Genomic DNA, 12,200 nt, shown 5'->3' with positions numbered 1-12,200 from the left:
ACGTGTAATTTATAACGCGTGGCGAATGCTGTATAAAAAATCCTAAACAACTATGCCAGAATTGCGGTTTTTGTTTACCTGGCCTCCAAAAAAATAGGATAAAAGGTGATCAAAAAGTCGCATGTACACCAAAATAATAACTACAGCTTGTCCCGCAAAAAAAAGCCCTCATACCGCTACGTCTATGAAAAAATAGAATTAGTTAAGGCTCCAATAAGTCAGGAAATAAAAAATATGCAGTTGTGCCCGAGGGGAACATTTCTTCTGTTTGAAGAAGCGATTCATCAAGGACCTAAAATTAGGGAACCAGGAAAGGGAGGGCCCAAACATATCCGCTGGAAGCGAGGGTGCCCGTATTATACCAGGACACTTTCCCAGCAAAATTCTCCAAACTGCAAAGGTACAGAGTGTGGACCAAAAGGGGGATAAGAAATGACACCATTTATCAGTGCGACACTGGCCTGTGCAGAAAGGATTGCTTCACAGCGTAACACATATCTATGGATCATTTTAGTGTTTTTTTTTTTTACCCCATTATTATACCACCTGACTATGCCCCTGATGTACTCTGCCCAGCTTACCCCAACGTTATAAACGGAAACACCAGCAATACTCAAACAAAATTACTACCAAGCAAAATCCGCTCTCCAAACAGCGTTCGCAAACAGCAGTTTCCTTCCACATATGTGGCATCGCCATACCTGGGAGAACCCTTTTAAAAAATTTTGGGGTGTGTCTCCAGCGTCCTAAGCTGGGCATGACATATTTGCCACTGAAATGGCATATCTAGGGAAAAATATAAATTTTTAATTTGCACCATCCGCAGCGCAATCATTTATGGAAAAGACCTGTGGGGTGAAATGCTCACTACACCCCTGAACAAATGCCTTGAGGGGTATAGTTTCCAAATGGGGTCACTTATTTTATTATTTCACATCAGAGCCTCTGCAATTGTGAACCAATACTTTGTAAATCGCCAAATTAGGCCTCAATTTTGCATGGTACTCTTTCACTCCTGAGCTTGGTCGAATGTCCAGGCAAAAGATTAGGGTCACATGTAGGGTGTTTCTAAAACCGGGAAACACCGCATAATAATTAGAGGGCTGTCTTGTTATGGTGGCACAAGCTGGGCACCACATATTGGCATATCTATGGAAAAAATCCCATTTTCACTCTGCAACATCGAGTGCACACTAATTTCTACAAAACACCTGCGGGGTTAACATGCTCACTACACCACTAGGTAAATTCATTGAGAGGTGTAGTTTCCAAAATGGGGTCACTTGTGGGGGGTTTCCACTGTTTTGGTCCCACAGGCACCCAGAAACCAATCCAGCAGAATCTGCACTCCAAATGGTTCTCCTTCCCTTCTGAGCCATGCCATGTGCCCAAACAGCAGTTTATGACCACATATGGGGTATTGCTGTACTCGGGAGAAATTGCTTTACAAATGTTGGGTTCTTTTTTTTCTTTTATTTGTTGAGAAAATGAAAAATTTTGCACTAAATCTACGTCTTATTGAAGAAAAAGGATTGTTTTTATTTTCTCTGCCCAATTCTAATAAATTCTATGAAACATTTATGGGGTCTAAATGCTTACTACACTCGTAGATGAATTCCTCAAGGGGTGTAGTTTCCTAAATGAAATCACTTTTTGGGCATTTTCATTGTTTTGTCCCCACAGAGGCTTTGCAAATGTGACATGGCCTCCGCAAACCATTGCTGCTAAATGTGATCTCCAAAAGCCAAATGGCGCTCCATCCCTTCTAACCCCTGCCGTATGTCCAAACAGCCGTCTATGACCACATCTGGGGTATTGTTTTACTCAGGAGAAATTGCTTTACAAATTTGGTGGTGCTTTTTCTCCTTTAGTCCTTGTGGAAATGAAAAAAAAAAAATGCTAAACCTACATTTTCTTTGAAAAAATGTAGATATTAATTTTCATGGCCTACTTCCAATAATTTCTGCAAAAAACCTGTGCGGTCAAAATGCTCACTACACCTCTAGATCATTTCCTTGAGGTGTGTATTTTCCCAAATGAGGTCACTTTTAGGGAATTTCCACTGCTTTGGCACCGCAAGAGCCCTTCAAACCTGACATGGTGCCTAAAATATATTGTAATAAAAGTAAGGCCCCAAACTCCACTAGGTGCTCCTTTGCTTCTGAGGCCGGTGCTTCAGTCCAGTAGCACGCTAGGGCCACATGTGGGATATTTCCTAAAACTGCAGAACCTGGGCAATAAATATTGAGTTGCATTTCTCTGGTAAAACTTTGAGTTATAAAGAAAATTGAATTAAAAGTTAATTTCTGCAAAAAAATATGAAATTTGTAAATTTCACCTCTACTTTGCTTTCATTCCTGTGAAAAGTCTAAAGGGTTAAGACATTTTCTAAATGCTGTTTTGAATACTTTGAGGGGTGAAGTTTTTAAAATGGGGTGACTTTTTGGGGGTTTCTAATATATAAGGCCCTCAAAGCCACTTCACAACTGAACTGACCCCTGTAAAAATAGCCTTTTGAAATTTTCTTGAAAATGTCAGAAATTGCTGCTAAAGTTCAAAACCTTGTAACGTCCTAGAAAAATAAAATGATGTTCAAAAAACGATGCCAATCTAATGTAGACATATGGGGGATGCTAATTAGCAACAATTTTGTGTGTTATAACTGCCTGTCTTACAAGCAGATACATTTAAGTTGAGAAAAATGCAAATTTTTGCAGTTTTTCGCTAAATTTTGGGGTTTTTCACAATTAAATACTTAATTTATCGAGCAAATTTTGGCAGTAACAAAGTCCAATGTGTCACGAGAAAACAATCTCAGAATCACTTGGATAGGTAAAAGCATTCCGAAATTATTACCACATAAAGTGAAACATGTCAGATTTGAAAAAATTGGCTGTGTCCTGAAGGCCAAAACAGGCTGTGTCATGAAGGGGTTAAAGATAATCTCAAAAGGCCATTTTCTCAGGGACCAGTTCAGTTCTGAAGTGGCTTTGAGGGCCTTATATATTAGAAAATCCCCATAAGTCACCCAATTTTTAAAACTGCACCCCTCAAGGTATTCGCAAAGTGTTTTAACTCTTTAGGCATTTCACAGGAATTAAAGCAAAGTAGAGGTGAAATTTACAAATTTTATTTTTTTTGCCAAAATTAATTTCTAATTCATATTTTTTTTTTTTTGTAACACATAAGGTTTTACCCGAGAAATGCAACTCAATATTTTATTGCCCAGATTCTGCAGTTTTTATAAATATCCCACATGTGGCCCTAGTGTGGTAATGGACTGAAACACCGGCCTCAGAAGCAAACGATCACCCAGTGGATTTTGGGCCTCCTTTTTTTTTTTTTTTTTTTTTTTTAGAATATATTTCAGGCACCTTGTCAGGTTTAAAGAGATCTTGTGGTGCCAAAACGGTGGAAACCCCCCAAAAGTTACTCCATTTTGGAAACTACACCTCTCAAGGAATTTAACTAGGGGTATAATTTAGCATTTTGACCACACAGGTTTTTCGCTTAGGCTGGGTTCACACGAGCACAATAACGTCCGTAATGGACGGACGTATTTCGGCCGGAAGTCCCGGACCGAACTCAGTGCAGGGAGCCGGGCTCCTAGCATCGTAGTTATGTACGACGCTAGGAGTCCCTGCCTCTCCGTGGAACTACTGTCCCGTACTGAAAACATGATTACAGTACGGGACAGTTGTCCTGCAGAGAGGCAGGGACTCCTAGCATCGTACATAACTATGATGCTAGGAGCCCGGCTCCCTGCACTGAGTTCGGTCCGGGACTTCCGGCCGAAATACGTCCGTCCATTACTGACGTTAATGTGCTCGTGTGAACCCAGCCTAAATATATTGGAATTGGTTTGTAAAAATGAAAATCTACTGTTTTTCTGAAAAAGCATAGAAATGTTAATTTTTACAAGGAATAAAGGAAAAAAAGAACCACAACATTTGTAAAGCATTTTCTCCTGATTACGGCAATACCTCATATGTGGTAATAAACTGCTGATTGGACCCATGGCAGGGGAAGGAGCGCCATTTGGATTTTGGAGCACTGATTTTGCTGGATTGGTTTTCGGTGCCATGTCGCGTTTGCAACACCCTGGAGGGACCAAAACAGTGGAAACCCCCCCCCCCTCCCAAAACTTACCCCATTTTGGAAACTACAGCCCTCAAGGAATTTTTCTAGGGGTATAGTGAGTATTTAGACCTCATGGGTCTTTTGCAGAATTTATTAGAATTAGGGCGCGAAAAAGAATATAAATTTTTTTCCACTAAAATGTTGCATTTTCTCATTTTCACAAGGGATAAAGGAGAACAAAAAAAACCAAACAATTTTTGTAAAGCAATTTCTCCCGAGTACGGAAATACCCCACATGGGGTCATACTTTTTTTTTCCATTAGAAATGAATTAACCCTTTCAGGACTGATCCATTTTTTTGCTTTCCTATTTTAGTTTTTCACTCCACTCCTTCCAAGAGCCATAACTTTTGAGTTTTTCCGTGAGCAGACTGTTGTGAGGGCTTATTTCTTGCGGGAGGAGTTGTAGTTTCTATTGACACCATTTAAAGTGACATAAAATGTACTGGGAAACTGAAAAAAAATTCTTTGCATGCTGATATAGGAAAAAAATCTGACTCTATTTTTTGGAGTTTTCGTTTTCACAGCTTTTGCCGTGCGGTAAAAACGAAAACTTTGCTTTATTCTGCGGCTCAATACAATTACGGTGATACCAAATGTATATAGTTTTTTTTTTTTATATTTCACTACTTTTACAAAGAAAAATCTATTTGTTAAAATAAAAATTGTTTCGTTTCACCACATTCTGAGAGCCGTAACTTTTTTTTATTTTTCGGTTGATTGAGCAGTGGGAGGTCTTATTTTTTGCAGGATGAGCTGTAGTTTTTATTGGTACCATTTGGTACTTAAAAAGTGATCAAAAAGTTGTATTACATTTTTTTTTGAGGGCTAAGGTGACAAAAAAATAACCTGTGATTATTTAAGTTTTTTACGGTGCTCACCGTGCGAGTTAAATAATGGTATATTGTAATAGTTTGGCCTTTTACGGACGTAGCAAAACCAATTTTGTTTATTTTTTTACATTACTTTAGAAGAAAAATGGGAAAAGGGGGCATTTTTAACTGTAAACTTTTTTCTTTCTCACTTCTAATAACTTTAATTCTTCTACACATTTTATTAGTCCCCTTAGGGTACTTGAACTATTGAACTATTTATCGTTGGATCGCTGGTACAATATACTGCAGTACTAATGTATTGCAGTATATTGTTATTTTTACAGGCTTCTGTAGCCGCATGATCGCTGTTCCTGTCCGTTAGTCCTGGGTGTCAGCTGTAACACACAGCTGACACCTGCAGCGTATGGAGCGGGCTCAGCACGTGAGCCCACTCCATACATCAACCCCAGCACCATGATGTGCTATTAAGTCATAGTGCACAAAGGGGTTAATTCACAGCGAATGGTGTGAATATTACAATTTTCCACTGATATGCCATTTTAGTGCATAATATGTTGTGCCTAATTTGTGCTACTGAAGACAAATACCTCATAAAACGTTAAGCGGGTTCTCCCGGGTATGGCGATGCCATATATGTGTGCACAAACTGCTGTTTGGGCACGCTGCAGTGCTCAGATGGGAGGGAGCGCCATTTTGCTTTTGGAGCGCAGATTTTGCTTGGTAGTAGTTTGGGGTTTACTGGTATTTCAGTTTATAATGTGGGAGCATATGTAGGCTGGGCAGAGTACATCAGGGCATAATAAGGGGGTATAATAATGCGGTAAATAAATAATAATTCATAGGTATGTGGCCGGTGTCGCTCTGATAAATGGTGCCCGATCTTATCCGCTTTCGGAACACTGCACATTTTACATCGTACTATTCTGAGAGGCAAAACTTTTTTATTTTTTCACCACCGGAGCTGTGTGAGGGCTTATTTGTTGCGGGGGAATCTGTACTTTTCATTGGTACCATTTTGGGGTATATGCGATTTTTAAAATTTTACTTTTTATTAAAAAATTTTAATAAAAAATAGCGATTCTGATTTATTTTTTTGGGGTGTTCATTGTGCGGGAAAATAACATTATCGTTTTATAGAATGCGGTGATACCAAATATGTGTACTTTTTTTAATGTGTTTTAATGTGTTTAGTTTTTTTCCTATAATGAAAGTCGTCTTATAGGAAAAAAAGCATTTTTTGTTTATATAACTTCTAACTTTTATTTGTACACTTTTTTAAAAACATTTTTATAACTTCTTTTTTTACTTGTCTCAGTAGGGGACATTTAGACTTGCAGCTTTAATCGCTGCCAGAGTACATTACACTACCTACATAGTGTAATGTATTCTAACTGTTATTGTGACGTGACAGTCACACGGACAGGCAGCCTCGAAGGACCGGCCGGAGGCTGCTCCTCCGAGGCTTCCGTACATGGCAACCCCGAGGCCATTGTCTGGCCTCCGATAGCCACGACAAGCATCGGCAGCCCCCACAATCACTTAGTGGGGGCTGCCGATGTGTTTCAAACCTTTTAAATGTGGCGATCGCAATCGGTCGCCGCATTTATTGGGTTAATTGCCAAAATCAGCGGCGATGGTCCGCTGACCGGCAAGACTGGAGTATCAGCTGTCGGGGCAGCTGACCTCCCGGTTCCCGGACATTGTCCGTTAGGACATTGTGTGCCAGGAACCGCTCCATAACGAAGTCCTGGTGCGGGAAGCAAGCCCTCTCCAGCACGTACAGTTGCGGCGCAGAGCGTGAAGAGGTTAAACATCCATTTCATTTCTTTTTTTACTAATTTCTTTTTTTTCTAATTTGCTCCTCTCCATGAATAGCTCATAAATTATCCACTTCTACATTTCAATCCTTTTGAGGAGTAGCCATGGAATTTTTTAAATGTTATGACACACTGCGTTACTTATCGAATACGGATATTGTATATCTAATCTTGAATTTATGTAGCGTTCTCACAAGGTACTGGAGACCACATGGGTACGCTGTATGTTCACATGTAATGTTATCCTTAACTTTAATTTCCCTTGAAAAGGACTTAAAATTCCAACATTCGTTATATAAATCGGATTGTCTAATTTGGTTTTTCACATTGCTAATGATCAAATGTTGTCCGCAAAATAGCAGAGATGTGACTGTGTACTAATAAGTCATATTGGGGGAACATTTATACTGAAAAACAGGGTTAGGCCCTATCACTTTTCCCAATACAGGATCGCTTTTTAATATTCCCTAATGTTTCTTTGCTATAATCTTAACACTGGCATTTTTTAGTACTAAAAAATTTATATTTTGTATATTTTTGTTTTTTATTTGATTTACTTCTTCGTATTAGCAGTGCCATTTTCTTTTGCTTATCCAGTTTTGAGTGGACTTTACCCTTTCGCAATAAATTTCTCCTTTTAATATATCTGTTTGTTCTAGAAAATCTTTCTGTTTAGTACAGTTCCTTTTAGTTCTCTGAATCTGGTCTTTTGGGATAATCTTTACCCACACTGCATAATGACAGCTTTCCTTTTTAATATATCCATTTTTATCGGTGGGCTTAAAGTTTGCCTTTAAAATATCCTCCCTTTTAAATATGGCCAAATCTAGTAAGTTTACCTCCTAATGACAGAACTTGCATGTAAAAAACATATTCCAATAATTTTGATAGAAATTCCAAAACCATTTTTGTAAGTCAATTTCAGTATCACTCCAACTGAACAGGCAATCTTCTTTTATATCTTTTCGCAGACAATAGACGACCTTCACTTTTATGAATCTCGCAATTAATATATATTTCCTTCTATTGCGCCATGAAAATATTAGCTTAACTGGGGACGTATTTAGCCCCCAATGACTTACGGTTTAGCTGTAATTAGAAATAGCTGTCATACCAAAAATAATTGACTCAAAGAAAATTTCCAAGAAAATTGTAGAAGTTTTATAATAAACACTTTCTGTTCAGTCGCTATTGTTCCATAGTTATCCATAAAAAAAATGATACTGCCCGCAACACCTTTTCTTATGGAATCATTTGTATAGCAAATTAACAGCAGCTGATTCCAAGATACAGTGTGCATATAACTTCCATATTTTTTTTTTCCTAATTAAGCTCACTAGAATCTTTCAAATAAGAAGCCATTTTGACATATTTTTTGTAAGAAAAAAATCAATGTGTTCCACTATTCTGTATTAAAAGGACATAATCTATGACTCTATTGGGCGACCCAGAAGACTTTTTTTTATATCTTTTGGAAGGTAATATATTACAGGTACTTTTGTGTTCTTAATGTTTCTTTATTCAAACTCAATTTCTCACTTGCCCTCCATGACCGCTTCGCCTCTAATTGGGACAGGAAACCACACAAGGGGTTAAATAGCCCTTCCCTGCCTTCCTCCTCAGTGTATTTTCTTGTCCCTATTGGGCATCAAGAGGTTGATGCGGGCTGGGCTGTTAGTCGGTTAGCTTATTTAAAAAAATAAATGACCAGGCAGTGAGTGGTCGTGCCTCACCTCCACTTTAATTACTGCTCCCATCTTCCACGAATTTGGGACCCCACTCACCTCTCCTGCGCCTTCGGGTAAAGCTGAGGTGAAAAATGTGCCGGCTCCCGTCCTCCCTCAGCTGCCCAGCCGTGCGCTCTTCCTATGAACAGGAGTCCTTCCAATGCTCATAGCATACGTTCCACAGTAGGAACGCACGCGTACATCACTTCTGGCAAGGGCGAGTGACGTACTTCCAGCTGCGGACACCGGAAGTGTCATGGCAGTGCCCTGTTACCGGCGTCCGCATGGAATGGGCTGCAATTGCAGAGCTTCCACGAGCAAGCAGAGGAGGAGCTCGCTACCAATTAGTAGACATCATCACGCTAGTCCTGGTAGTCCTGGTGGTCCAGGTTAAAGTTCACCTGGACATGAGGCCACATTCAAACTGTTTGTACAAACTGTTTGTACATACAAACTGTACAAATATTTCAGCAAATATATATTTCCAGCTCTTTACTTTATTTTTTGCAGCACTTTCGATTTTTTTCTTTTACATTTCTGAGTTCTATAGGAAATTTACAAATCTATTTTGACGTACATTTTGCTTTCCTGCACCAAGCCAAGTTTGAAGAGGCTCATAGGTGTCAGAATGATAAAAATAACTCCATAAATGACCCCGTTTTGAAAACTAGGCCCCTTAAGGTATCCATCTAGGGGTGTAATGAGTATTTTGGCCCCACAGTTTTTCCAGGAACTAATGCAAAGCAGGTGAAAAAAAATAAATCACTTTTTTTCACAAATGTGTCATTTTAAGGACAGATTTCTTGTACAGCTGACATGAGAATAAGAAAATGCACAACAAAATGGATCTCCCTGTTTCTCCTGTGTTCAAAAATATCCCCATTGTGGCCCTAATGTGTTTCTTGGGCACACAGCAGGGCCCAGAAGGCAGGAAGCACCCGTAGGTTTTCAGGAAACACATTTTGCTTGAATGTTTCAGGCACCATTACACATTTATAGAGGCACTGAGCTGCCAAAATGATAGAAACCCCCCATATATGACCCCATTTTGAAAACTAGATCCCTTAAGGTATTCATCTAGGGGTGAAGTAAGTATGTCGACCCCACAGTTTTTGCATGCATTATTGCAAAGCAGATGAAAACATTTTTTTTTAAATTTGCTTCCCCTCAAATAGTTCATTTTTAGAACATATTTATCATACACAGTGCATGAAACTGGTGAAGTATGCCTTAAACGTATTACTATTGTATGACTTTGTGTAGAAATATGCCACATACTCATCATTGAGGGACAAACAGAAGGAGGAGTGAAATGGATTTAATGTTTTTATAACTTTTTTTGGAAAGGAGAGGATTCTACTTTTCTAGATTGAGAAATATATGTCCCTAACAGTTTCTACACCCTATGACTATGTCGTGCTAACAAAGCAGCTGTCCTGAAATCATGTCAGTCCATAGACATTATGTATATCAACCCGCTCTGATATATAGTAAGTTAGAGTGGGAAAAATAATTAAACTGTTGGAGGAAAAAGGCAATAAATAAAAAAAAAATGTATCCAGCTATGTGGAAAATTCGAGTGTGTTCACAGGATGAAAGAGCACTTGTAGGGCTGTAATGACTTTATTATTCAAAGTGACTGGTTGTACAACATCTCTTTAACTCCATCAATCCCTATATAAGGGACGAATGTGCCAAGTGACGCGGTACACCATAACAGGCCCCTGCCCGGCAATATAGGAACTGAAATGTGCACAAAACAACCAATCACCTGCAAAATATATGAAGGGGCAGTGTCCAACACGGTCTAGAGCAGGGGTCTCAAGCACGCGGCCCGCGGGCCGCATGCGGCCCCTGGGGCTGTCATCTGCGGCCCGCAGGACACAGAGCCGCTAGTATCGGCTCTGCTCTGAGACTCTGGAATTCCCTGACATCGCTGTCCACATATGAACAGCGATGTCTGGGGCTTCCCCAGAGCCGGAGTCCCGAGCAGAGCGCTGGTGTCGGCTCTGCTCCGGGACTCTGTGGAATTCCCAGACATCGCTGTCCACATATGAACAGCGATGTCTGGGGCTTCCCCAGAGCCGGAGTCCCGGGCAGAGCGCTAGTACAGGCTCTGCTCCGGGACTCTGTGGAATTCCCTGACATCGCTGCCCATATATGGACAGTGTGTCAGGGTCTTGCCCAGAGCGGAGCAGAGTGCTGGCGTCGGCTCTGCTCCTGGACTCTGTGGAATTCCCTGACATCGCTGTCCACATATGAACAGCGATGTCTGGGGCTTCCCCAGAGCCGGAGTCCCGAGCAGAGCTCTGGTGTCAGCTCTGCTCCGGGACACTGTCCATATATGGGCAGCGATGTCAGGGAATTCCACAGTGTCCCGGAGCAGAGCCGATAATAGCGCTCTGCCCGGGACTCCGCTCTGGGGAAGACCCAGACACACTGTCCATATATGGGCAGCGATGTCAGGGAATTCCACAGTGTGTCTGGGTCTTCCCCAGAGCGGAGTCCCGGGCAGAGCGCTATTATCGGCTCTGCTTCGGGACTCTGGGGAAGCCTCTGAAATCGCTGTCCATACATCGACAATGATGTCAGGGGCTTCCCCAGAGCAGGAGTCCCAGTGATGTCAGGAGCACAGCTGGAGTCCCAGGAAGAGCCTACTAGCGCTCTGCCTGGGACTCCAGCTCTGGGCAAGCCCCTGACATCACTGGGGCAGCCTCTACAGAGGGCACTGGGGCAGCCTCTACAGAGGGCACTGGGGCAGCCTCTACAGAGGGCACTGTGGCAGCCTCTACAGAGGGCACTGTGGCGTTATCTGAAGAGGACACTGGCATTATCTAGGGGTGTGTTGCATTATCTACAGAGGGCACTGTGGCCTTATTTACAGAGGGCACTGTGGCCTTATCTACAGAGGGCACTGTGGCCTTATCTACAGAGGGCACTGTGGCCTTATCTAGGGGTGTGTTGCATTATCCACAGAGGGCACTGCGGCAGCATCCACAGAGGGCACTGCGGCACTATCTAAAAAGGGGCTGCCCAATCTTGACATGTGTGCTAACTGAGCCGCCGGACTGCATTTAGCGACACTTAAACTGGAAAGCTGGATTGTTGAAATAAGCACGTAGAGAAATATCTCAAATTTTAAACCTAGCGCTATTATTATAGTAATGTAGTATTATTATTCTAGTAATATAGTGTTATAGTAGTTCAAATAACTAATTGATTAACAATAATTTTGTATTGTATCAAATTTGAAAGTAATGCGGTCCGTCAACTTCCCATTTTTTCTATATGCGGCCCACTTACCCGGCCGAGTTTGAGACCCCTGGTCTAGAGGGACAGTATAGAACCACTACTCTCCAAATTAATGTCGGTATTTCTAGAAGTATTGTCGGGTGTAAGAGGTCCACCAAAAACCCGAACAAAACTGTAATAAAGCCCATAGTGTATTGATAAGGAACAGCTCGCTTATTAGAAATCCTCAGAATAAAAAGAAAAATTATGCCGTATCCCCAGTCAGTAACAGCTATTTATGGCAGGACATAGTCCTAACGGAAAATAAAAAAATAAAGCTTTCAGGGCACAATTTTATCTTGAATGAATTTCAGGCCCTATTCCACTTTATATAACTGGGTTATATCCCAAAATGACTCAATCTAGAAAAGTAGATTTCCCTCCCTCCCA

At 41.0% G+C, this 12,200-nt stretch overlaps 1 protein-coding gene across 1 annotated transcript in view; it reads left to right on the top strand.

The window, feature by feature from the left end:
- Positions 1-12,200, top strand: part of KDM4C (lysine demethylase 4C) — a 563,556-nt gene that overhangs the window by 266,540 nt on the left and 284,816 nt on the right. The gene's annotated exons all lie outside the window — the stretch shown is intronic.

This window comes from Rhinoderma darwinii, chromosome 1 (genome assembly GCF_050947455.1).
Source record: "Rhinoderma darwinii isolate aRhiDar2 chromosome 1, aRhiDar2.hap1, whole genome shotgun sequence".
NCBI lineage: Eukaryota > Metazoa > Chordata > Amphibia > Anura > Rhinodermatidae > Rhinoderma > Rhinoderma darwinii.
This window is presented reverse-complemented; position numbering and strand designations above follow the sequence as displayed.